The sequence below is a fragment of the Dermacentor andersoni genome, chromosome 10, assembly GCF_023375885.2.
Source record: "Dermacentor andersoni chromosome 10, qqDerAnde1_hic_scaffold, whole genome shotgun sequence".
NCBI classification, from domain to species: Eukaryota; Metazoa; Arthropoda; class Arachnida; order Ixodida; family Ixodidae; genus Dermacentor; species Dermacentor andersoni.
Window position 1 is genome coordinate 35,482,127 of NC_092823.1, and position 27,284 is coordinate 35,509,410.

General features: G+C 49.2%; 1 long non-coding RNA gene across 1 annotated transcript in view; it reads right to left on the minus strand.

Annotated features, from left to right (window-relative positions):
- LOC140213745 (uncharacterized) overlaps positions 1-20,066 on the minus strand; it is a 40,496-nt gene extending 20,430 nt beyond the window's left edge. The window contains exon 1 of the long non-coding RNA XR_011890671.1: positions 19,840-20,066. This is a non-coding gene — a long non-coding RNA (uncharacterized lncRNA). The remainder of the gene's footprint in view (positions 1-19,839) is intronic.
- Positions 20,067-27,284: the final 7,218 nt, after the last annotated feature.

Genomic DNA, 27,284 nt, shown 5'->3' on the forward strand with positions numbered 1-27,284 from the left:
CTACCTAGATCGTTGGCGCTCGAGTCGATGGGGATGCCTCTGATGACGCCCTTGACAGTGTCGTGAGGTGCCGTGCCATATGCGCTGACCTCGTAGGGTTTGCCTTGAATAGAGATTTCCTGGATTTTAGCGTACCTTGCCGCGTTGTCTTCGCTCGGTGTACTGACGACCACGATGTTCTGTTACATGTTGGGGCACATGGTGTCCGCGGCGCTTTCCTCGTTCGTGATCTTGGCCGCAGCGACGATGGTAGTGCCGGTCTTGACGATGTCGTGTCCCCCTCTGGGCCTGACAACTATCTTGCTTTCTTCTAATGGCATGGCTGACATGCACGCTGCCTTGATGACCGAGGCTCTGACGGTCTTGTTGAATGTCGACCTCGTGCTAGTTTGACTCCCCGCCGGGTCCGCCGGGCTTGCCGCTGGCGGGGTCCGCTGGCGCAGCCTCGAAAACCGTTCCCCCGCGAGCATCCATCCGGCGTCGTTGTGGTATCCCTCGGGTGATATCTCTTTTCCATGAACTTGTACGTACATGTAATTGTCCACGATCATTGTTGCTTGAGCGGGCGTCTCCATCTCGGAGCTGACGAGCGGCAGCCGCCGAGGAGTACGGCAGGCCGCTGTCGGTGCGACGGCGTTGGGCCTAGCGTCCGCGGAACACGCCTAAGCCTAACAATCCTTCGCACGGCGGCAGTAGAAGTAGTGAAGAAATGTGGCAAAGAAAAACGCACCTCTTGGGTCAGCTGGTATCGGTCGATGCTGCTCGCCTTCAGCGACATATTGGTGCAAGCAAAACTTTGGTTCGAGGTATTTAGCACTGCGTAATTGGCTAGCAATCACGGAGCCGATCTGTGACTAGGGACCAGCGCTTCTTCTTCGTCATCGTCCCTGCATCGACGCGTCACGCGCCATCTCACCCCTCGACAACAGGCTAAGCTGCACCAGCTATCTACCGACGCACGCTCTGCTGTGGGTTCTGAAGACAGCGATTGGCCACCTACTTTATCTCACACAGGGGAAAAAGTGCGCTGAAGCCCACGCTATTCAGCTGCTACAGCGATGTACTCCTGAGAGACGCAAGCCAATTAACCAGGAGATTCACACTTAGCCATGTAATGTGCAATATTTATTGTTACGTGAGCATTGTGTGCGTACCTTACACAGTTACATTATATCGCTGGAGGCTATAAACACTTTCCGCGGGGACTAAACGCTTCCTTCCTCGCCGATGGGAATCGAAACAAGCATTCGTATTGTTTCGAACCAACGTTTGATAGAACGGTGACTGGGGCCTACGGGAGTGCACCCAGCTGATTGTGAGTGTTTTATGGGTTTTCCTTCAGACAATCATTCAATTAATGAATAAAATATTCATTATTGGAGTCGATACACTTCAAATCATTTGAGCGAAAGGTATGTCCTAAAATAAAACTAAATATTGTACCAGCAATCTCGACGCATCAGGTGAGAAAAGAGTGAACATGAAGGTTGTTACTCCCTTGACTGTCCGGAAATTTCTCATAACTCATTAGGCCTAGGCCATCGTGCACCCGAACATATTTAAACCGTAGCTAGAATTACTCGGTCGGATTATTGTTCAATGTATCCAAGTACGCACGCAGTGCAAGTGTGTGCCCTGCGCGTTCGCTTTCCTTAATAACTGCTCAAGCATACTACACCTACTTAAAAGGCACACTTCCATTCATAAAGAAAGCGCTCAACATCTATATCTGTACTAAAAGCGAAGCTTCCATGCCGAACTCTGCCGGATTTTCCCGACCACGGCTGCTGGCTGGCTTGGTGCTGCTGCTGCCTTTTCTGAATAGATTATAAGTGGAAAATTCAAACAAAATTGATCCCTGGTCGCACAGCATAGCATCAATATCGACACATGCACTTATTTGTCCTTTACACAGGCACCGCATTTCCCCCACTAACAACTTAAAGTTATCGCTCATCGCAGCACGCGCCTGCGTGATTGGAATTTACTGGAATGTTATCGATGGCTTTATGCGTTGCCTCTTGTCACCGAAGTTCGTGCAATCTGATTGTGTGCGCAACGCGAATTGTGTAGCACTTTCTGGAAGATGCGCGGGCACCAGCGATTACTTTTGAAGATCTGGTGACAAATGCATAAAGGCCGACGCGCTTGAGCGGCAGATAGGATTTTTGACTATCGCCTACCTTGTTCGCCAATATCGTTATGCTTTGAGTGCAACTTGCCTTCATGGGCACATGCTCACCCAATAAAAAGTTAGTTACGCTACTGTTTTCACTGTTTCTACTATGTGACATCTGACGGAAGTTTAGTGCGTGCACGTACCGAACACCCTGCAAACCCTCAAGCCAAGTCCGACACCCGAGAACAACACCGAGGTCGCAAAGGACCACCGGGCTAGCCATAGGCAGCAAGGACTACTACTGGAAATATGGACTTCTACCTGAAAAGGCAGCACGACAGCCACTACAACGGCTGCCCCTGGGCCGCCAACACCACTCGTGCTGTAGCAGCCTATAGAGCCACCGACGTTCTGTGGATCAACATTTGAGGACCCGGAAAACTAGCTGCAAACGGATGAAAGGGTCGCTACGTATAAGAACTGTAACACCTGCGACAATCTGCACCATGTCTTTTTCGCGCTAGAAGAATGCCGCCATTCTCTAACCACGTCCTCGCAACGTGGGCCAACAACGTCGGACCTGTTCCGCAGCGACTTCCTCTAGACATTCACAGCGTCGTGCGCAAAGTGCGAGCTTAAGCTCCACTAAAAACCCCAGGGCAGCTGCCCAATGAGACCATTGCGATCTTCACGGAAGAGGTGACCCGTCTTTTCCAGCACGCCGACGTGGAAGTGGCGGAGAAGAAAAAAGTGCGCTTCCCGACGGAGGCTATAAGCAAGAACTTTTCACCGGAATTCTACCCACCCAGCCGAAGTCCATAGCTCAATTCTAGACAGAGGTAACGACGATTGATGACGATAAAACAGTTTGCGATGAAAACGGAAAGTGTCAGAGTAGTTTATCGCCCATCCATTATATGGTCTGTAGGATCCCTTGGGTCGTAGCAGCATCTTCGACTTGCCTGATGGCTTCTGGTTGGACTTCGCTTTATGAGCTGAGCAGCGCGATCTCCCACTGCTCCGCGTTCGTATATGTGTTTGGCTGCTGCACAATATTGGGTCCAGCCAGGATTATCTGTCTGAGGTCCGGCCGCTGATTACAGTATTTGCATCTATCTGAATAGAGTTCTACGTAAGAACACTTCTAAGCGATCGTGTTTGGGAAGGCGTCTTTTTTTGTAGTAGGCGTCATACTGTCTCATGCTGTTTAATTATTGAGGAGGGTGGTGCGGGGTAATACTGCATTGCTAATTTGTAGTGTTTGGTGATTTCATTAAATTTGACCATACGGTCTCTCTCCGCAATCGGGCCTCGGGTTGTTACTGCCCCTGCTCAGCTCACTAACTCTCGAGCTAGGGTGCGTGCGGTTTCGTTGCCCTGGACAGAGGTGTTAGCACGCGTCATATGACATGAACGTCTCGCTCACGGCGAAAGTTAGCCAGGATATTTAGTGCCTCTTTCGAGATTCTTCTCTTACTAAAATCGTAAAGCGCAGTTTTAGACTCACTGATTACAGTGCTGGCCGTTACGGAGGCTAGCTCCAGAGCCGTGGCCACTTCCTCCGCGATTTCCGAATTTCCTGTTTTAATGAAGCCGCTGGCAAGCTGGCGGCCCGCGTGATTTGGGGCGACCACTGCCATACGTCGACCGTCCGCATATTCCCCGGCGTCTACATAGACCACGTAATCGTCGTTGTGAAACTTCTTGTGTAGTGCTTTCGCTCTTGCATTCCTCCGCTCTCGGTGATGTTCAGGGTGCATGTTTCTGGGTAACGGAGGCATGATAATGCGCTGTCTGGTTTCTCTTGGGATGTCGTATTTATCCCCGCTTTGCCCAGCGCACGTGATACGTACGCTGGGCAAATTGTATTCTGTTATTGTATGAGCCTCGATGAGTTCGTCAAGCGTGTTGGGCTTTCCTAAAGCTTCGAACATAGCGTTAGACGTGGTGATAGGCCGAGGGCTTGCTTATATGCCTTTTTGATGATGCACTCTATTTTCAGTTTTTCCGCCACTTGTAACTTGAGGTATACGCTCCTTACACTATGCGGCTGGCGACGAAGGCTTGAATGAGCTGTACTAGGTTGTGTTCTTTCGTGCGATAGTACCTGTTGGCGATTCTTCAAATTAACCTGGTGAGTTGCTGATAGCTGTTAAACATTATTCTTATTGCTTCTCCGTTACATCTCTTCTCAGACCTTTGAAGTCCCAGTATTCTTAGATGTTGTACCTGGAGAATCGGGGTCGTTGTACCTGTAGAGCTTGTGATGTTGGGTCATCCTTGATTGCGCTTATGTCCTCTGCTTGTTCGTGTGTATAACAGTAGTTCCGATTCTTGAGGAGAGCATTTCAGGCCCCTGTTCTCCACGTACCTCTCTGCCGTATTGACAGCTTGATGCAAAATCTCTCTGATGTGGCACTCGCTTCCACCCGTCACCAATTGGGTGATGTCGTGTGTATACAGACTGTACTGAAGTCACTCGATGTATTCCAGCTCAACGGGCAGGCCGAGCATCGCCAAGTTACATAGGAAGAGGGAAAGCACCGGACCTTGTGTTGCTCCCTTTTTGCCTAGTTCTATTTGGCGAGATTTCACGTCATCTGCCGTGATTGTGGCTTTAAGGTTAGCGAGGAAATCTTTGACGTAGTCGTATCCTCTTCGGCCTACGTGGAGGTTTTGGAAGTTGTGCGAGATGGCCCCTTGGGTGACGTTATCAACGGGCTTCTGTACGTCCCGACCGAGGATGGCTTTTCTACCCAGGGCGGGTGTCAGCGTAGAGGATTTGGTTCTTTATTTGCAGCAGAAGGTCTTGCCTCGCGAATTTCGGTCGAAAGCTGATTATGATGTGTCTGTGTGTAGCCCGCTATCGTCCATGTATCTGGCGGGACGCTTTAGAGCTACTTTTTCCATTAGCTTTCTGACGCATGACGTCAATTAGATGGGCGTAAGATATTCTGTGTGGCTTTTTCCCAAATTCGGGTATTACTATGATTTTGGTGGTTTTCCATTTCTGCGTATGATCCTTTTCTCCCAACCTTCGTTGATGTGTTTTGTGTGAGCGGTGACGGACTTGTTGTCTAAGTTGCGAAGTGTTTCATTTGTTACACCGTCGGGGCCCGGAGCGGACTTCGAATTGAGTCGTCCGAGTTGGTGTCGAAGCTCTGCCTCTGTTAAGGAGGCGTCGAGGTCGACGTTATCCTTCCCTTGGATTTTCTGGTAGTCGTGTAATTATTGCATCTCACACCTATATCTGGCGTAGATCTCATAGGAGTTCAGCCTCTGTATCTGCATAGAGCTGTAGCGTCCATTGCAGGTTTGTCTTTGTGTTGTTTTCGTGCCTTCTGGGTCGAGGAGGCCTCGGAGTAGCTTCCAACTTTTGGACATTCCGAACTGCTTGTCTATCAAAGTGCTAGTGGCTTGCTACTACAGATAGCCGATTACGATTGAGGAAAATTTTCAAATGCGTAGTAGGCCATATGAGGGCCAAGTGCTCACGCTGCAGTGGGCCATCCAAGCACTGGGCTCTGACCACTTCCAAGAGACCATCAGGGCCAGTGTGCGCGAAGAACTGCGCAAGATCTTGCCGTCGTCGCAACCTCACGTGGTTTTGGTCATTGATATGATCAAGGAGGAACCACAGCACTCCCTCGAAGCTCATCAGGTCCAGCTGCAAACGCCTCAACCTTATTCAGAATCGATGACATACGCCGCCGTCGCCATGATCCACCTCCGCGCCCACGATAGGTCGCCCTAGCGTCACAATTGCATCGTCCACCACCGCCGCTGCCAGCACGCCAAACCAACTCCAGCGAAGCATTCCAAGGAAGACCGACGCTTGGCGCGCCCCCGACCGCCATCCGCTCTGCTATCATTTCGGAGAAGCGGTCGAGGTCTATCTGCGCCGACAACACCGCAAAATGGGACTACAAAGGTTTGCTCTCAATGCTCCAAACTAACAGCAAGGTCAATGTCCTGGTGATATCGCCGACTACCTCACCGACACTCAGAGGAGCCGTCGGCGACGACCGGGGCGGTCGACGAGGGCTCGCGGTCGCCGTAGTCAGGCCACTACATGTCGCCGGATTGCCGACAATACAATGGCCCAGCTGAGGGCCGGTCCGTCAGCCCATACCTGACAAACTAAAATCAGCAACCGATGGAGGTGCGGTTGCTGTTCATCGAGCTGACGAAGATCCTCCGCCGTCAACGAAGACGCTGAAAAAACTATCTGTGCGACATATCAACGAGAAACTACCATCCTTAGGACGCCTAGAAGCAAAGACAACAAAAGACATAACGACGCGACGCTTCAGCCATACGTCAACTCGGCGCAGCTGTGGTTCAACGCAAAGACCAGACTGCAACTGAAGGCAAAGAACGAACGACTTCAGCTTGCTTCTGGACGACCGCCCAGTCACCATCTTAGTGGACACGGGATTCGACTACTCCGTCACAAGTGAACCGATTGCCGCCCAGTTCAAGAAAGTTTAGATTGCATAAGAAAGCCCTCGAATTCAGAGCGCTGAAGGACACCTAACCAGGCCGACAAGAATCATCCTTCATAACGGTACCTACACTACCACCTTCGCAATTATCCAGCACTGTTCACGGGACGTCATTCTCGGCATAGTCTCTCTTAATCTACACAGCGCAAACATTTATCAGAAGTCGAAGTCGATAACGCTGTCCGAGGATCAAGAGATACCGCCGGAGAGCTCTCGTAGTCTCCCTGTCTAATAACCGATGTGGACGCAGCAGCAGCTTTTGCAAGATTCCTTTATTGCACGAAAAACTAGGGTTTATGTAGGCACGGTGCATCGCTTATCGGCCCACGTGCGATGGGTTTAAACACGGAAGACATGCGCACAAGATAGCCAACTCAGTCACGTCGCTCTCTTATCACATCCCTTCCCACCTAGTAGTCAATTCCATAACGAAGCACTCGTCGATGTACACGAGTAGACCTACGGCATGCTTGCGGAACTTCTGAACTAGGCGATCTCTGCACTGCAGTTTGCGTCGCTGGAAGGATAGGTGATCTCTGCAATGCAGTTTCAGTCGCTGGAAGCTTGAAGCTGGGTTAGTGTGAGAGACTATCGGTACAGCATCCCATGCTCTCCGCACGTAGTTGCGATGACGTCGGTGTACTGAACCATCGGAAGTCTGTACTTTGCACATGACGAGGCCCAAGCGACTCAGTATCCGTGCGACCCGCCACTTTGGACCACGAGAGAGGTTCCGCACATACACGGGGTCACTGTGTAGAAGCTCCCTCGAGGATGGCGGCTTGGTACATCCAGCGCATTTTGCGTCAGGGTGCAGTTTCGACAAGGCAGAGCGGAAGCTCCTGCCCAGCATGAGTTCTGCTGGCGTCTCCCCGGTTTCCGAGTGGGGCGTGGAGGGCTGCTTCAATAAAAAACGAGAAACTTTACATGCCACTGTGCCCTGGCTCTGCTTTCGGAGCGCACACTTTAGCTCGCGAACCATGCGTTCAGCCCTTCCGTTGCTCGCGGGATGGTATGGCGCTGTATACATGTAGCGCACGCCATTTCTGTTCTAGAAAGATTGCATTTCATTGCTCGAAAAGGCTGTGCCGTTATCAGAAACAACTCCGGCAACCCGCATGAAGCAACCATTCTTCGCAGTTTTCTTTATCACAGCTAAGGAATGAAGGGATGGCATTATCTGTTCTGGCCTTGTTCTGGCCAGCCAGTTGAGACCCATTCCTTCACCCGCGACAGGCAAGGATCACGCATAATGGCTGATGCGATGTCTGCTGCGTTCTCAGGAGGGCACTCCACAGCTTCCAACAAAAGGACGTCGCCAGGAGGCTCGATGTCCCGCCTGCCACCGGGTATCGGTAGCCTGCTTAGACAGTCAGCGTTTGCGTGGTCTTGCGTCCTTCTATACTCCAGTTTGTATTCGTAAGCAGATAACAACAAAGACTATCGCAACATGCGCGGTGACAAAACAATAGGAATCTGCTTGTCTCGTTGAAAGGTACCGAGTAGTGGCGATCTGTCAAGATGCGTAATTCCCGCCCACAGAGGTACTGGTGAAATTGACGGACGCCATAGGCAGTAGCTAGAGCCTCGCGGTCAATCTGGGCGTAATTACGTTCCGCCTTAGTGAGTGTTCTTGACGCATAAGCAACAGGTTGCTCGCGTCCTTGAGCATAGCTGTGAGTTAATGCAGCTCCCACACCCACGGGTGATGCATCGCAAGACAGAATCGGCGTTGAACTGCAATAAATGTGACTCCGACCTCAGCAACGTCTCAAGAAGAACGACATATACATCAATTTTAATAAAACAAGAGAAACCAGACGCAAGCACAGCAAAACTATTGTGATGCCACCGACTAAAACTACTGCTTATCGCTTCTCGTTTTTTCCTCGAACTATAGCAGAGTGGAATGCTCTACCGCAAGAAGTCGCTTGCATGCCCTCGGTTGAATCATTTGTGTCTGCCGTACAATCTTTGCAATGAAGCGTGTTCATTTTAGAATCACCATTTTCCTATCTATGTAAATTTTGTACATGCTGCATTTCCCGACGCAATAGTCTGTATATTTAAGCATTTTTTTATGGTTCCTTGTAACCCATGTTTTTGTTATTTTGACTTGCAGTGCCGACTTTGTATACACTCACTCCTGCCTGGACTGCCAAGAGGCAGTTGGCAGTATCTAATAAATAAATAAATAAATAAATAAATAAATAAATAAATAAATAGTCTTTCGAAAGCTTGTTGCTGCTCTTCACCCTATTTCCACGTACTGTCGCCCAGTAGGCGGTAGAGCACTTCTGCAACTTCAGACCGACCCAATAGGAAGCGATTGTAGAAATTCACCATACCTAGAAAAGCTTGGAGCTCCTTGTTCTTTGGTGCAGGTGCTTTGTGAAACGCCTCGACTATAGCCCTTGACGGATAGATGCCATTTGCATCTATCCGGTGTCCCAAGTACTCCAGGCTCTCTTTGAAGAACTGACACTTGTCGCCTTGTTTACGCAGTCCTGCTTTTGACAGTCGGTTGAGAACCTCCATGAGGACTTCGTGGTGCTCCTCTGCTATTTCGGTGGCCACAAGGATGTCGTCGAGGTATGCCGCCACCTGGAATAGACCTGCAAGCACTGTATCAATTGCTCTTTGAAATAATCCTGGTGCTACCGACATACCAAAAGGCAAACGTCGCACTTTGTACAGGCCCTTTACTCCAATTACCGTGAGCACTTCTGCTGTAGCGTCATCAACTGCAAGTTGCGGGTACGCTTGCGTCAAGTCAATTTTAGAAAAAATACGGCCTTTCCCCAACTTTGCGAAAAGTTCCTTGCCAGTAGGTAAAGTGGAAACGTTGTTCCTTAACGCTTGGTTTACTGTACTTCGATAGTTGCCGCATATTCTTAATGACCCATCCTTTTTACGGACGACGACCAGGGGGGTGGCCCATTCTGAGTACTGCTTCGGTTGCACAACACCTTGACGTTCCAGTTTTTCCAGTTCTGTGATGCCGTCATCCTTGAGCGCGAACGAAATGCTGCGGCATTTTAAAAACTTGGGCTGGGCGTCCCCCTTCAGCTCGATGTGTAGTGGTGGTAGAGCAGCGCCTGGAAATGCTTCGCCAAAAGCATCCGGAAACTTTTTGATAAGGTCTTCTGCGTTTTGATCGATGCTGTGAAGCCCAGTGACGTTAATGTTCAAGAACTTGAAGCAATCACGACCCAAAAGCGTGCTACCTTCGTTTCTTACGCGTATCGGCAGCTCGAAGTCTTATTGTTTGAATTTGACCGGAACTGTGGCTTTTCCGACGACGTCCAAGTTACGTCCAAGTCCAAGTTACGAGCTTGGTGTCCGATTCTTCAAGCTTTATGTGCCTTGCCACTTTCAGTTTGCTGAACGCGTTTTGACTGATAATCGATCTAGCTGCTCCTGAGTCGACTTCCATGGGCGCTATGTCACAGCCTATACTTACGGCCATCATAAACTTGGGGCAACCGCTAGTCACTTGACTAGTATTTAGCACGTCATCATACTCAGTTTGCACCAAATTTGGCATATTTTCCAACTGGTGGTTGACCTGACCTCTTTGTTTCTTCCGACAATAGTTGAAGCATACTGCGGTTTTAAACCTGCAAGGGTATGCAGCGTGGTTGACCAAACACCGGAAACACGGCCGTTTCAACTGCTCGCTTGAAGTTTTTACATCTTGCCCATTCTTATGCTGCTTCATGGGTTGCCTGTCCACTTTAGCTGTCAAATCTCGGACGTCCTGACGTAGGCCGCCCATAACGCTTTGATGTTTTGCAGCAGTCTCTGCCGTCACTGCTAGATCGTAGGCAGTCTTTAAGGTTAGGTCTTTCTCGGCCAACAAACGTTGCTGCACAATGCTGTCGGAGATTCGAAAAACCAACCGGTCCCTAAGCATTACGTCAAGAGGAAGCTGGTTGTCGTTGAACCCGCAGTTCTCGGCTACCTTACGTAAAGCTGTAACGTAGCCTGGGACAGATTCGGTGTCGTGCTGATCTTGCTTCGAGAACACGTACCTTGAATATAGCTCGGGTGGCTTCGGATTGATGTGGTTCTTCACGGAATTTACGATGGACTGGTAGTCAGCGTTCGGTGGTCGGAGAGGCTTGACGAGGGTAGCTATCAGGGAGTATGTATCGTCCCCACAGCAGCTGAGCAATACTGCCCTCTTGTCGGCGTCTTCCTTGAGCTTGTTTGCAGTGCAGCATAGCTCTATACGCTTGACGTAATCCTCCCACGAAAAGTTACCATTTAAACGAAATTCGCCGATATGGACGCCGAAGGCCATCTTGCCGGGAACGCCCTCCCCGCATGGCCACAACTATAGTGTACTAGAATAATGTCCTACTGCGCGAGCAAGAGGGAGGGACAATGCGCCGGTTGAAGCAAACGCCAGTAGCCGTCGTCGGTGGCGCTGCTGTGCTTTTTTCTAGCTGCTGGTGCGTGGTCGAGCCGGCTCAGACACACTGTGCGGCTGTTTGCTCCGTGTGTTTTCCGAGCCGTGTTACGTTCAACGTAGCCATGGTTGTGGAAAACAGTGGATGATCTAAAAAAAGAAGGCTTATCCCTCCATCTACTGGAGCACACGATGCCGAAAAGAAAGACGGACACCCATTGTTACGCTGCGGGCTGCCACAACGATTATCAGGGCGCTCCGTAAGCGTCATTGTTCGCCGCACCAACGGAAAATGAACTTCGGAAGAAATGGGAGCGCAATCTGCGAAGAGCAGACAAGCATCTCACTGAATCTTCAGCGACATAGCGCCACTTCGAGCCTCGATACATTTGGAGGGATTACGTCCACATCATCAATAACACCGAAGTGCGACTTCCACGTGGGAAGCCGTCGCTGGCGCCTGGCGCGGTGCCTACCCTTGTGCCCGACTGTACGCCCTACCTTTCTGTCGCACCTGTCGAAGAGAGACCGGAAAGGAAGAGGCCAGCCGCAGCAAGTGCACCGATGGTAAGCACGAAGCCACGTAAGAACGCACGGACCGCACAAAATGAAGAAAGAGCGGGAGATTGCCAGCTCTGCCAACCACATCGCGAGATCCTGGTCGAGAGTGCGTAAGATGAAAACGGACAGTTTACGGAGAATGAACCGTTCGCAATTAGCTCGCTCCAAGTAGTGAATTTTCCCTCAAAGCTCTGGTGTTACTTTAACCGTGGCAATGACTCAACCGTAGTTTTCACGACAACGTAGGTACAAAAGCAAGAAAGGCTCGAGATATTGCGTGAAAAAGTTCTGCATTTCTGTGGGCATGAAGACAAAGCGTCTGCTCAACTGTACTTTAGAGGTTCGCTGTGCAAAGACAGTTGTACGCTCCCTTACCGCTGCGAACCATTTGCTACAAGGCTCTAAAAGCAGCTTGATCTGATAAGGAGTAATGCCTGAAAGTGACTTTCATGACTTTTCCCATGTTTTAACTCCGAGGTTGCAGGCTGCTGCTGTGGTATTTGGGGCTCCAACATCCAGTGACAGCCGCCTAATTTTCTATATCGCTGGTTGTGGCGAGAAAGTGCATTTTAAAGACAGGCTGTGAAGCCTGCCTGACCTTAGTACTGATCACAATATGGGCAGCAGGAAATTTGAGGCTTGCAGAGTTTACCATATGAAAGACAACGGTGGTTTGTCATATCGTGCCTCCCCTCTGTACCAGTTTATGATCAACTTGGAGAAAGGCTTCACAGTTTGTTTTAGTCTTCTTGGGTTGCACGCAGACAGTGTTTTAGATGTTTTAGAGGCTGTTAAAGCCAGGCTGCAGCATCAACTTGGCGGACCTGATCACTGCGAATCCATGACAGCAGAACTCACTGCTTTCTACATCACAACCAGGCTACATTTCTTTACTAAAAGCGTGAATAAGTGTAATGAAAGAAGGTGCCAGGCATCAAAATATGTTAACCTCAGTTGATGTTCCTAGAACTCCATTATACAAGGTGTTTTTGGTAATGTGTTTTAGCAGTAATAGTTACTTATACTGTTATTAGATGCTCGGTGTCTAGGGAAGATACACTTTAGGGTTCCTTTATAGCTGTGCTATTTCCATTGTGTATAAATGAAAAAGAAACACTAGAGTGCACTTTTTTTCGAGCGTCACTGTGACAGTATGTGCTGAAGATACGATGGATTTCTTAGGCGCTAATATTTCGGGAAAAGATGTGAGTTTGTATGTGCGCAATTGCATAGTCAAAAATGAATTCATTCCGGGGTTGAATCTGTAAAACACACTAAGATCTAATTATTAGGCACGCAGTAAAGGGGGGGGGGAGGGACACATGAGTAATTTTGACCAACTGGGGTTTTATAATCGGCAACACGGACGTGTTTGCATTTTGCCGCCATGTAAGTGCAGCCAACGAGTCCATTATTTATTCCTACGCTTTCGGGGTTAGCAGCGCAACGCCGAAGTCGCTAGGCACTTTCCTGTCATTCTCGATAAGCACGCGATATAAATGGAGTGGTAAATATAACTCCATAGAAGCAAGGCAGGCCCAGATAAATTGGCTTTCGACCAGTAGATGAGCAACGAGAAGCTCGGTGAATTGCAATCTGGCAGAGCCGATACGACGAGCGCAATTTAAGCGCCGGGCTGTGCCATAACACGCTAGCAGACGACATTGTCGATGCTAGAGTCTCGATGTGGCCTTCAATATCTTCCTTTACACTATACTTTGTTAAATACAATCCTTTTCTGTAATAATGAAAGAACCATGTCCGTAAAAAAACGCTTAGAAACACGGACCGGTTCAAAAGCAGCGAATATGAGAGCAGCCGGTCTGCTAGGAAAGGTCGCAGTGGTGACACCTGGTGGCGTCAACGGAAAGAGGCACCCGCGCCCCTTCCCGGTCGTGTCACTACGATATCATTCTAGTACACTATAGGCACAACCGTGCCTGATCGCCAGTGTAATACACGATGTGGACGCAGCAGCAGCTTTTGTAAGATTCCTTTATTCCACGGAAAACAAGGGTTTATGTAGGCACTGTGCATCGCTTATCGGCACACGTGCAATGGGTTTAAACACGGAAGACATGCGCACAAGATAGCCAACTCAGTCACGTCGCTCTCTTATCACACCCTGCCTTGAGTGTGCTCGAAGATTAAGTCAGCAACCCACCTCGCTCCCGCATTGTCATTTCCTTCGGCATCGAAGCCTGCAGACGCGGAAGGCGTCATCGAGGAAGATCCGCGTCTGCTTGAGCGTCAATTTAGCGTCGCAAGAGATATCACGCGACTGCATGGAAGGAAATCTAATGTGATGTTAACAAACTTCAGCCAGGAGTTCAAGCACGTCAACAAGGGCACACACACCTCGTGGTGTTTGCGCAAACCAGCAATGCGTTCGTCCTCTCCGGTTCTGCTGCATCGATGTTGGCGATCATAGTCCCCGAGCCAGTCTTGAAAATAAATCCAAGTAACTTCATGAGTAACCAACAACAGCTCGAAAACCTTCTTCGAAGATGCAAAGACTGCTTGTTGACGTCATCAAGGATTCGGCAAACACCAGTTGCAAATCATCGCATAATAACCAAAGAATCTGCTCAAACACTCTGCTAGATCCCTTGCAGAGTGTCGAAGCTAGAACGAGATGCTATAAGGCAACATGTAGAAGAAATGCTTCGTGACGACATCATCCAAACGTCGAAAAGCCCGTGGGCTTCTCCTGTGGACTCAGACAAGAAGGATGGAAGTGCGCGCTTCTCCATCGGTAGCTGTTTGAACAAAATCACAAAGAAATAGGTATACCGCCTTCCAAGGATAGACGACAGATTAGACCGACTCCCCGATGCTGAGTACTTTTCGTCCATGGGCCTGAAGACTCGTTGTTGGGAAATTGAAGTCGACGTAAGCGATCGAGAGAAAACCGCGTTATCACGCCAAACGGCCTCTTCGAGTTCAAGTTGATGCCATTCGGACTATGCTCTGCACCTGCAACGTCCAACTTGTCTCGTCTACTTGGATGAAGTTATAGTCTCTGCCACAAATTGCGAAGATCACCTGAGGCGGCTTTAGAAAGTAGCAGAGGCGATCATCTGGGCTCACTGTGAAGCGAGAAAAGTGCCGTTTCGCTTGCGCGGAACTTCTCTTCCTAGGCGACGTCAACGGTAAGTCTAGAATCCGTCCTGACCCAGACAAGATATCTGGCATCGCTAAGTCTCCGCGGCCCACCTCCAGAAACGCAGTGCGCACATTCCTTGGCCTGTGGGCCTATTACAGGCGCTTTGTAAGAGACTTCTCAAGTATGCGGAACGATTAATTCATCTCACGAAAGCCGACGTCGGCTTTAAATGAAAAACACGGCAAGATGCATTGCCAGACAACCGAGGTCGCCCGCTACGTCAAGAAATGCCGTGACTGCCAGCCACGCAAGACACCAAGGACAAGGCCAGCGGATTTGCTGCAGCCGATCGAGCCTCCTTACCGACCATTACAGCAGATCGAGATGGATTTGTTGGGACCCTTTCCGTCGTCAACATCCGGAAAGAAGTGGATCGTCATGGCTACCGACTGCCTTACCCGCTACTCCGCATCGAAAGCCCTGCCCAAAGGTAGTGCGACGGGAGTAGCAAAATTTTTCGTCGAAAATATCTTACTACGACATCATGCGCAAGAAATCTTCATTACTGACACAGGAACGGCCTTCACAGCTGAGCTTACTGAAGCTGTATTGCAGTATAGACAGCGAAGTCACTGGAAGACCACTGCCTCCTACCCGCAGACGAATGGCTTAACCGAAGATCTGAACAAGACGCTCGCTGACATGTTAGGGATGTCCGTCGACGTCATACGCAAGACGTGGGATGTCGTGCTGTCGTATATAACTGTCGCTCACAAAACAGCGGTGCAAGAAACAACGTAAATCCCTCCGTTCAAGCTGGTTTACGGCAGGAACACGATGATGACTCTCGACTCCATCCGATACGTCAATCTCGACGTCGCCGCCTATCACGAGCTCGAGGAAGAATCCCGACAGCTCGCCCGCCTGCGGATCAAAAACCAACAGAGGACTGACAGCCGATGCTACAATCTTCGACGACACTGCGTCGAATATTAAATTATGGGGTTTTACGTGCCAAAACCACTTTCTGATTATGAGGCACGCCGTAGAGGGGGACTCCGGAAATTTTGACCACTTGGGGTTCTTTAAAAATTAAATTAAATTGTGAAGTTTTACGTGCCAAACCACTTTCTGATTATGAGGCACGCCGTAGTGGAGGACTCCGGAAATTTCGACCACCTGGGGCTCTTTAACGTGCACCTAAATCTAAGTACACGGGTGTTTTCGCATTTCGCCCCCATCGAAATGCGGCCGCCGTGGCCGGGATTCGATCCCGCGACCTTGTGCTCAGCAGCCTTACACCATAGCCACTGAGCAACCACGGCGGGTTTGGGGTTCTTTAACGTGCACCTAACTCTAAGTACACTGGTGTTTTCGCATTTTGCCCCCATCGAAATGCGGCCGCCGTGACCCAACGTCGAATATCAGCCCGATGACCATGTTTGGGTTTGAACTCTATTACACCGCCGAGGTAGGCAAGAAGCAGGCTGGAGACAAAGCAGTGGGGGAATATGGCATAGACACTAGGAATAGCAGGGGAGAGTTCTTAGTAGACTTTGCAGAACAGAATAAGATGCGGATAATGAATACCTGCTTCCGCAAACGGGATAGCCGAAAGTGGACGTGGAGGAGCCCGAATGACGAGACTAGAAATGAAATAGACTTTATACTCTGCGCTAACCCTTGCATCATACAAGATGTAAACGTGCTCGGGAAGGTGCACTGCAGTGACCATAGGATGGTAAGAAGTCGAATTAGCCTAGACTTCAGGAGGGAACGGAAGAAACTGGTACATAAGAAGCCGATCAATGAGTTAGCAGTAAGAGGGAAAATAAAGGAATTCCGAATCAAGCTACAGAACAGGTACTCGGCTTTAACACAGGAAGAGGACCTTATTGTTGAAGCAATGAACGACAATCGTATGGGCATCATTAAGGAGTCTGCAATAGAAGTCGGTGGCAACTCCGCTAGACAGGATACCAGTAAGCCATCGCAGGAGACGAAAGATCTGATCAAGAAACGCCAAAGTATGAAAGCCTCTAACCCTACAGCTAGAATAGAACTGGCAGAACTTTCGAAGTTAATCAACAAGCGTAAGACAGCTGACATAAGGAAGTATAATATGGATAGAATTGAACATGCTCTCAGGAACGGAGGAAGCCTCAAAGCAGTGAAGAAGAAACTAGGAATAGGCAAGAATCAGATGTATGCGTTAGGAGACAAAGACGGCAATATCATTACTAATATGGATGAGATCGTCAAGTGGCTGAGGAGTTCTATAGAGATTTATACAGTACCAGTGGCACCCACGACGATAATGGAAGAGAGAATAGTCCAGAGGAATTTGAAATCCCAGAAGTAACGCCGAAAGAAGTAAAGAAAGGCTTGGGAGCTCTGCAAAGGGGGAAGGCAGCTGGGGAGGATCAGGTAACAGCAGATTTGTTCAAGGATGGTGGGCAGATTCTTCTAGAAAAACTGGCCACCCTGTATACGCAATGCCTCATGACTTCGAGCGTACCGGAATCTTGGAAAAACGCTAACATAATCCTAATTCATAAGAAAGGGGACGCCACAGACTTGAAAAATTAGAGACTGATCAGCTTACTGTCCGTTGCCTACAAAGTATTTACTGAGGTAATCGCAAATAGAATCAGGAACACCTTAGACTTTTGTTAACCAAAAGACCAGGCAGGTTTCAGTAAAGGCTACTCAACAATAGACCATGTTCACACTATTAATCAGGTGATAGAGAAATGTGTGGAATATAACCAACCCTTATATATAGCTTTCATTGATTACGAGAAAGCGTTTGATTGAGTCAAAACCTCAGCAGTCATGGAGGCATTGCGGAATCAGGGTGTAGACGAGCCGTATGTAAAAATACTGAAAGATATTTATAGCGGCTCCACAGCCACCGTAGTCCTCCATAAAGAAAGCAACAAAATCCCAATAAAGAAAGGCGTCAGGCAGGGAGATGCGATCTCTCCAATGCTATTCGCAGCGTGTTTACAGGAGGTATTCAGAGACCAGGATTGGGAAGAATTGGCGATAAAAGTTAATGGAGAATACCTTAGTAACTTGCGATTCGCTGATGATATTGCCTTGCTTAGTAGCTCAGGGTACGAATTGCAATGCATGCTCTCTGACGTGGAGAGGCAAAGCAGAAGGGTGGGTCTAAAAATCTGCAGAAAACTAAAGTAATGTTTAACAGTCTCGGAAGAGAACACCAGTTTACGATAGATAGCGACGTACTGGAAGTGGTAAGGCAATACATCTACTGAGGACAGGTAGTGACTGCAGGTCCGGGTCATGAGACTGAAATAATCAGCAGAATAAGAATGGACTGGGGTGCGTTTGGCAGGCATTCTCAGATCATGATCAGCAGGTTGTCATTACCCTTTAAGAGAAAAGTGTAACACAGCTGTGTCTTACCAGTACTCTCGTGCGGGGCAGAAACCTAGAGGCTTACGATAAGGGTTCTACTTAAATTGAGGACGACGCAACGAGCTATGGAATGGAGAATGATAGGTGTAATGTTAAAGGATAAAAAAGAGCAGATTGGGTGAGGGAACAAACGCGAGTTAATGATATCTTAGTTGAAATCAAGAAAAAGAAATGGGCATGGGGAGGACATGTAATCAGGAGGGAAGATAACCGATGTCATTAAGGGTTACGGACTTGATTCCAAGGGAAGGGAAGCGAAGCAGAGGGCGGCAGAAATTTAGGTGGGCGGATGAGATTAAGAAGTTTGCAGGGACAACATGGCCACAATTAGTACGTGACCGGGGTAGTTGGAGAAGTATGGGAGAAGCCTTTGTCCTGCAGTAGGCGTAACCAGGCTGATGATGATGATGACACCGGCGAGGGCTTAGCAAAAAGCTTCTGTGGCGCTATTTCGGATCCTACAAGATCATCCAACGCTTTGGCACGCTGGACAATCGGGTTGTGCTGGACGGAATTTCGCAACCGCAGCGGCTCCGCTCATAGTCTGAAACAGTCTATGTTGCGCGTCTTGAGCCCTTCTACAAAATGTGGGACCTTATATTTTTCTTTGTGTGTTATTTGTCTTCACTGCACGTGGTTTAGTTTCTTGCGCTCTTGTGTGTGGCATCGGCACTTATTTATTCTTTTCTCGCGGAATGCATTTCCCCCGCTAAGCACTTAATGTTATCGCTCAGCGCAAGACGCGCCTGCATGATCGGAACATACTTGAGTGTTATCGATGGTTGTATGCGTTGTCTGTTGCCATCCAAGCTTTTGTATTCTGATTGTATGCGCAACGGGAATTGTGTACTTCTTTCTTGAAGATACGCGAGAACCAGCGATTGCTCTGGAAACTACGATGACTCATGTATGGAAGCTAAAGCGCGTGACGGCAGGTCACATTTTCGACAATCACAGACTATATTCGTTTCTATGGTTATGCTTTATGTAACTTGCCTTTGTAGGCACAGGTTCGTGCAATAAAATGCTAGTTAAGGTATTGACAGTTTTACTGCTGTGTTTCTTTCACCGTCACTACTATGTGAGAATGCCCTGTCACCATTAGACGGGTGGCACATGTCGTGCCGTGCCAACGCCAAATAGCTATTTAAGGTCTTCGCCACATGGTAACGATGAATATGATTTCCATAATCTGGCAAAAACCCACAGCGGTGAATTGTTCAGGAATTGAGCGGTACGTTTAAAATAAAAGAGGAATTAAAGAAAAGCAAGAAAATATAACAGTTCTGACATTGCGTAGCATAGGTGCGCGAGAGATTTGCGCGCGCGCCAGTTTCCTTTTCAGACAAGGACTCAGGAGGGTAATGGCCACACTTATAGCATTTGATTAACAACTTAACGGTGGCTACGCTTTACATAAATTCTGAGATACGCATCGGATCTACAGTTTTCTATTTCAAATATAACAAGGTGATTACGTGCACAACAGTTATATTAGTGCTGGCTTTAGTTTCTGCGAAATACCACCATAGCCTATTTCTATCTACGCGTTGTGTAGTCTAGAGAATGCCACTGTAAAATGAAATTGTAGGAAGAAAGTTGGGCATAACTTCCGGAGCAGCTGCGGAAAATGTATTCTTGACATTCTTTTGTAAGTTTAAAACTATGCGTACTAACCTTTCATACTTACCTTATTTTGGAAATCTCTGTCGACGCAATCCAGTATCTGAAAAATTTGTCCACACAGAAACAGCTTATCCAATGTGAAATCGACACATTCAATGCTCCAGAAAATTCAACGCGTATCGCATTCGTTCAAACTGTTAGAACCACAGCTCACACGCCAATCAGTGCATGCATACATTTCGGTCAGTAATTGTAATCATTTCGCCTGTTGGCACAAAAGATGCTTGATCACACAAATGGGCAAAATATAACGAAATGCAGTATATTACGCCAATATTGCGGCGCTAGTTTCAGCGAACGATAACACAAGTGAACCAGTTTGACCCTCACTTACCTAACACAAGTGAATATTCTAAGACTCCGTCTTCAATCTACGTTACATTTTTCTGGTGGAGGGGCGGGGTACATGCTACCACTTTCAGATCGAACACCGTCTACAAGCCCAGTACGAAGTCCGGTCGAGCTGACTCCTGTTCACGTACGGACAAGCCGTCGTCTTCAAGGACTGCCACCTGAGCACGAGCATCTACCCATTGGAGTCAGAACGATGAGAACATCGGTTCCGTCTTCTTCCTCAGCGGCACCGAACCAGGTCGTCCTTAAGCAGCCGCGAATCCCCACACCCTTCCATGGGGACACCTTCGAGGATGTTGAGGACTGGCTCGATCACACTGAGCGTGTCGTGGAATTCAAAGGCTGGACTCCAGAGCGCACGTTACGTAACGCCTACCTTGCCCTCGAGGACTATGGGCAGACGTGGTTTGAGAACCGTGAGGCGGCCGTATCTACATGGGACGAATTCCGATGGCAGCTAATCAGCACATACGCCAGCTTCAATCGCAAGGAACGAGCTGAATCTGCAATTCAGGCGAGGTACAGCGGCCGAACGAGAGCGTCGCAATGTTTGTCGAAGATATGTGCCTACTTTTCCGACGAGCGGATTCCTCCATGCCAGAATAAAAGAAGCTCAGGTACTTGATGCGCCGTGTCAAGCAAGGTTTATTCGGTGGCCTAATACGCAACTCACCAAAACCGTTGCAGACTTTCTCGCAGAAACAATATGAATGGAAAAGGCACTGCAGCAGCGAACAAGGCAGTACAACCACGACGTGCCGACCCTATCGCGTAACCCTCTCGCTATACCCTTGGACACCCTATTGCAAAAACCAGCGTCTTCCAGTGCGAAACCAGCGCGCTTTTTGGCGCTGGGTCGCACTACGCTGGCACTCGCTGGGACTCACTGGGACACCAGTGAGAACGCTGGACAAGAACTGGGTCACACTGGATGAGACGCTGGTTCCTCTGCGATGACGCTGGGGCGCACTGGTTTGTGCTGTACAGGCGCTGGTTCTCGCTGCAGTTCGCTGGTTCGCACAGGAAACTGCGCTGGTTGTGTTTTTGCCGCGCTGGTTCCAGTACGCAAGGATGAGCGCTGCTGAATATTAAATGCTTTATACAATTTCATCGCTTGATACTAGTCTCTTGTCCTAAATAACCCTATTTCGTGTCACAGCTTGGAATAAAGGTGCGTGAGCTGCCCTGTTTATTCATGCACATTTGAAACTGAAGATCACTTTAGTTTTTTTTTTTTCATTTTTCCTTTTGTCTGGGCGGATAGCTAAATTCTTGAACGAAACCACGTAAACGCAGAGGACGCCGCGTTTTTTAGTAGTTCGCACGTAACGTATGACTGGTAGCTGTCGCCGTTGTCGCAGTGTTGTGGAGTGGACGTGAAATGCAGAAGTTCAGACGCGCCCGAACGGACCCCGAGTTCGAAGCCTATCGCTGACTGATATTATCACACCGATAACAAAGCTGAGGTGATTCGTGCGCTTCCACTTTCCCTATTGTACTAAAAAGTTTTGAGGCTCAAATACACACATTCTAGATTTCGCCAGCTATATACCCGCGCCGAGATCGGTCCCCACCGAAGCTTATGCCTAGCGTATCCGGCGAGCCCGTCCTCACGCTATCGGCGCGTCTAGGCTCAGGAATGAAGAACAGTAACAAGTATAAATCACCATATATTTCAGCTTTCGCATCGGTGTTCTTAAATAAACAATCTTTTCATGTCTACAGTGCCAGCACAAGAAGCGATGGCCGCCGATGGGACCCGTGATAAACACAGGGTTATGTGCTATCGCCGAAGGCTCCCAGCACTTGCCTGAGCTTCTCTGACCAAGATATATGACTACAGGCGTGTTGACTGAAAGGCATCACTGAACTAAGGAAACGTTGCATATCCTTTGCGTGAAGAACAAGAAACGGCTATCGAAATTGGCAGTAACAGCCCATACACCGTCCCGGGTCGGTGGTTCATTTAGGACCTTTTTTCGAAGTTAAAATAGCAATCGCAAGTGAAAATCGATGTTGTGGCACTTCCAAGCATACTGCTCAATACGGACAGGAACTTTTTCTTTCTTGTACAGGCGTGAGTTTTAGTTGCTGGGCGATAGCGCATCAACCAAGCCTGTACGAGACGTAGCTTTGCGAAACAAACTGCGTCTCGGCTTTGACATGGCAAATTATCCGAGCACTCTCTTCTGTTGGCTTGGCCTAGCGGTAGAGTGCCGGGCTTAGGATCTGTAGGTCGGACGATCGAATCCTGGGCGGAGCAGTTTTATTTTTACGTTCCTTGTTTCCTTTCTTTTACTGCACTTACACGCTCTTTGTTGCTTTCTGTATTCAAAAAATATATATACGGCGTCCAGGCACCGCATAATTAACGCGCTAGAGCTGTTTTTCGCGCGAGTAGCCAGTGCCTCCCAGCACGCTGCGCCTTCCCAGGATCCACTAGGACCCATAATCCGGCGCACTGGGTCCTAGTGGCACTGGGTTTTGCAATAGGACAGCACCGACGCCTTGCGGGAACTCAGGCTTGTTGTTTGAGAAGAGCTCCAAAAGTTTCAGGTGGCTCCGGTATCGGTACCCCGACTCGCTCTGGCTGAGGTCATCCGGCAGGAAATCAGGCAGGCAGTACAAGTCCCGGAGCGAAGCGAGACACCACTGCACGACGTACAGCAGCCACAGCCTCGCATGTCGTATGCGGAAGCTGCGCGAAATTCGTTGTCCCCGACTTTTCACGATGTGCGCGACGTCCCGGATTTTCATGGTGTGCGCGCTGTTGAAAAAGCAACTGGCGACTTCAGGACTCGCCGCATGCCATTCATGGCTGAAACACGACCACACTGCAAGAGTGACGTACGGCGCACTGCAGACCGGAGGCCGTTGTGTTTTCATTGCGATGAAGCGGATCACCTCTACAGGGCGTGTCCTTACCGCCGAGCTGGGCTCCGTGGATTTTCACTGAATGCGCCGTGACCGTGAAATGGTGAACGCCCCCTTGAGATTGAAGCCTAGCTCGCTGACGCCAGGACCTCGTTTGTTCCACGATTGCATGACAACCGATCACCGTCACCCGCTTGAAACACGTCTTCCAGGCACATCTTCACGCCGAGCGGAACAAGCCGTCGCTCACCCAGCTCTGCCTCCCGGGAAAACTGAGTCCAGCGAGAGGTGAGGTCGCTGACGTTGCGAGCGCTGAAGATCTTCCACTAAGACGACCGCGAGATGACGTAACTGAGACGCAGAGAAAGCAGTGTAGTTCGCTGTCACGTACCAGTTACCATAGATGACCACGAAGTCACGGTGTTAATCGACACGGATGCGGACACGTCTGTTATGAGCCAGAATCTCGCGCGTATACAGGACAAAGTTTCGATGCAACTGACCGGGATTCAGATTCATACTGCAGGAGGGCACCTCATAACTCCAATGGGCCGGTGCACGGCACGAGTCCACATTCGGGGCTTCACGTACATCGGCGGCTTCGTCATTCTTCATGTATGTTCAAAGGACCTTATACTCGGCATGGATTTCCTTCAGGCGAACGGTGCCATCATCGACCTGCACGAGTCTAGAGTCAGCTTCGCTACTACGCAAGCCATAGCAAACAGTAATTACAACGAACGAAGCATCGCGCTTCGCGTAGCTGACAATCACGTCACGTTCCCACCCAAGAGCAGCGTGTTTACCCTTTTCCGATGTGACATGGAGGATGACGCCGAAGGAATTGCTGAGGCAAACATACCCCTGCTTCTTGAGCGCCACATTTGCATAGCCAGAGGGCTTCTTCAAGTGCGAAACAAATTCTCACTCGTTCTGCTAAGTAACTTTAGCAACGAGTATTGGCATGTACCGCGTGGAACGACAATCGCATATCTTCGCGAAATCATTGATGTTACTGACAATTCCACGTTGGAAATCGCATCGTCTCAGCAATCTGAGTTACTCAGCTTAAAAGAACCGATTCACTTTAACGCTGCTCTACCAGATCATCAGAAAGACCATCTACTGAGTCTCGTGAATGAATTTCGGGACTGCCCTTCAACCTCGTCTAAGGTACGGCACACGTCCATCACAAAGCACCGCATTATTACAGATGAGTCCGCAGGTCCTGTTCATCAGCACCCTTCCAGGGTGTCTCCAGTGCAAGGGGAAGCGAGCGATCAAGCATCAGGTCGAACAGATGCTCCAAGACGACATGATCCAACCGTCCACAAGCCAATCGGCCTCCCCTGTATTGTTATTCAAGAAGAAAGACAACACACTACGCTTCTGTGTAGATTATAGAAAGTGGAACCGTGTCCCCAAGCGCGATGTTTATTCATTGCCACGCATCGACGATGCATTGGATCGCCTACAACATGCCAAGTTTTTTTTCTTCGTTGGATTCTAAATCAAGGTAGTGGCAAATCGAAGTTGATCAACAGGATCGTGAAAAAACAGCGTTTGTGACACCTGACAGGCTTTATGAGTTCAAGGTTCTCCCCTTCGGTCCCTGTTGCGCACCTGCCAGCTTTCAGCTTATGATGGATACCGTGCTTGCTGGACTCAAGTGGCAAACCTGCCTCGTATACTTGGACGACGTCGTCCTGTTCTCGAGCACGTTTGACGAACATCTCGCACGACTCGAGAGTGTCCTCGCTGCGATCCCTACTGCCGGCCTCATCATCAAGCCTGAAAAATGCTACTTCGGGTTCAAAGATCCAGAATTTCTTGGCCATGTCCTTGGTCCTAAACGTGTCAGGCCAGATCCCGGCAAGTTAGCTGCCGTCGCCGCGTTTTCGCCACCCATAAACAAGAAGGTTGTCCAAAGCTTCCTTGGTTTGTGCGCATATTATAGCCGCTTCGTCGAGGGATTCTCGAGAATTGCTGAGCCTCTGACACGGCTTACACTCGACGATGTGCCTTTCATTTGGGCGGACGAGCACCAGCAGTCGTTCAATGAATTGCGCAAGCGTTTTCAAGCCGCCCCAATACTTGCTCATTTCGACTCTTAATCTTAATAATCTAATGACCTAATGAATAATCTAATGACCTCAATCTTAATAATCTTAATGACCGATGGTCATTAAGGGTTACGATATAGATTCCAAGGGAAGTAAAGCGTAGCAGTGGGCGGCAGAAAGTTAGGTGGGCGGATGAGATTAAGAAGTTTGCAGGGACAACATGGCCACAATTAGTACATGACCGGGGTAGTTGGAGAAGTATGAGAGAGGCCTTTGCCCTGCAGTGGACATAACCAAGCTGATGATGATGATGATGATGCTGACACTGAAATTCATACTGACACCAGAAATACGCCTCTCGGTGCAGTTCTTGTGCAGTGACAAGCTGGTGCGCAACGCCCCATTGCTTGTGCAAGCCGCAGTCTCACCAGGGCTGAGAAAAACTACTCAAACACTGAAAAAGAGTGCGGGCAATGAGTAAACTACGCCCCTACTTTTACGGTGGACCCTTTAAGGCTACCAGCGATCACCACGCCCGGCGCTGGCTTGCCAACCTCAAGAATCCTCAGGAAGACTAGCCCGTTGGAGTCTGCGCTTGCAAGAGTAAGACATAACGGTTGTCTACAGACCTGGGAGGAATCACAGCGATGCTGACTGTTTGTCACGTGCGCCACTCCCTACGACGTCATCGGACCCTGACCATGACTTGCTATTTGTGGGCGTTATCGACGCCATCAAAATGGCTGAGCAACAGTGCGCTGACCCTGAGCTGCTGAAGATGATGGAGCACCTCTAAGGAGCTGAAGGTATTTTACCCCGCTCACTCGCGCGCGGCTTATCATCGTACTATTTGCACAAAAACGTCCTTCACTGAAAAAGCTGCGGAAGCGGTCCAAATGCGTACCTCCTTGTCGGGCCATCGGCGCTGCGCCAAGACATTTTGCAAGCCTGCCATGATGAGCCATGTGTGGTACACCTGGGATTCGTTAGAACATTAACAATAATACGATAGAAGTATTACTGGCCCCGGCTTTTTTCTTCTGTGCGACGGTACGTGAATACCTGCTGTGATTCTCAGCGCCGCAAGAAACCACTAGTCAAACCGGCTGGCTTTTTTCCACCCTGTGGACCCTCCTCAAGCACAGTTCCAACAAATAGAAATGAATCTAATTGGGCCATTCCGTGTGACCTCTTCGCGCAACAAATGGATAGTCGTCGCTACCTACTATTTAACCTGGTAGGCCGAAACCGAAGCTATTCCGCAAGCAAACTCGTATGCAGTGGCCAAGTTCTTTGTACGCCACATCGTCCTACGATATGGTGCACAACCTGTTGTCATCACCGACCGAGGTACAGCATTTACAGCCGAACATATGCAGGACGTTCTCCAGCTGACGCATCGCTCTCACCGAAAGAGCACTGCGTATCACCGTCAAACGAATAGGTTAACGGAACGCCTGAGAAGAACGCTGGCTCATATACTCTCCATGTATATCGACGTAGAGCACAAGACTTGGGACGAGATTTCAGCCTATGTGACCTTCGTGTATAACACTGCTGTACAGGAGACTACAGTTTATGCCGTTCGAACGTGTACACGGGCGCCACGTCACGTGAACATTTGACGCCATGCTACCTCTGGCTGATATTAGCCCGAACAGCGAACACGAAGAAGGGTTCGTACAAAGAGCTCAAGAAGCTCGCCAGCTTTCTCGGCATAGTATCCGGAGCCAACAGCTACCGACACCCTTCGATACAATCAGGGTCGACGCGACGTCCATTACAATACCGGTGCCTTCGTGTGGGTCTGGACGCTCATCCGTCGCCGTGCACTCTTGGAAAAGTTACTCCGCTGGTATTTTGGTCCCTACAAGGTTACACGCAGCCTCAGTGACGTGAGCTACGAAGTCGACCCCTGCAGTTCTGACACGGGTTCGCTCCGTCGTCGTCCCAGCGCTGAAGTTGTTCATGTAGTGCGCATGAAACCATACTATGCGCGTACGTGAACGTCGAGATGCACCTGAGGAGCTCCATTTCTTGTCGTCGCTGAAAGAACTTTATCACGCGACCTAGACGGTCGCTTTTGGCATCGGCGGCAATTGACACAATGATGTGGGGCTCCCGCACCGTGGGACGGCGCGCGCAAAGGCCGGCGCCT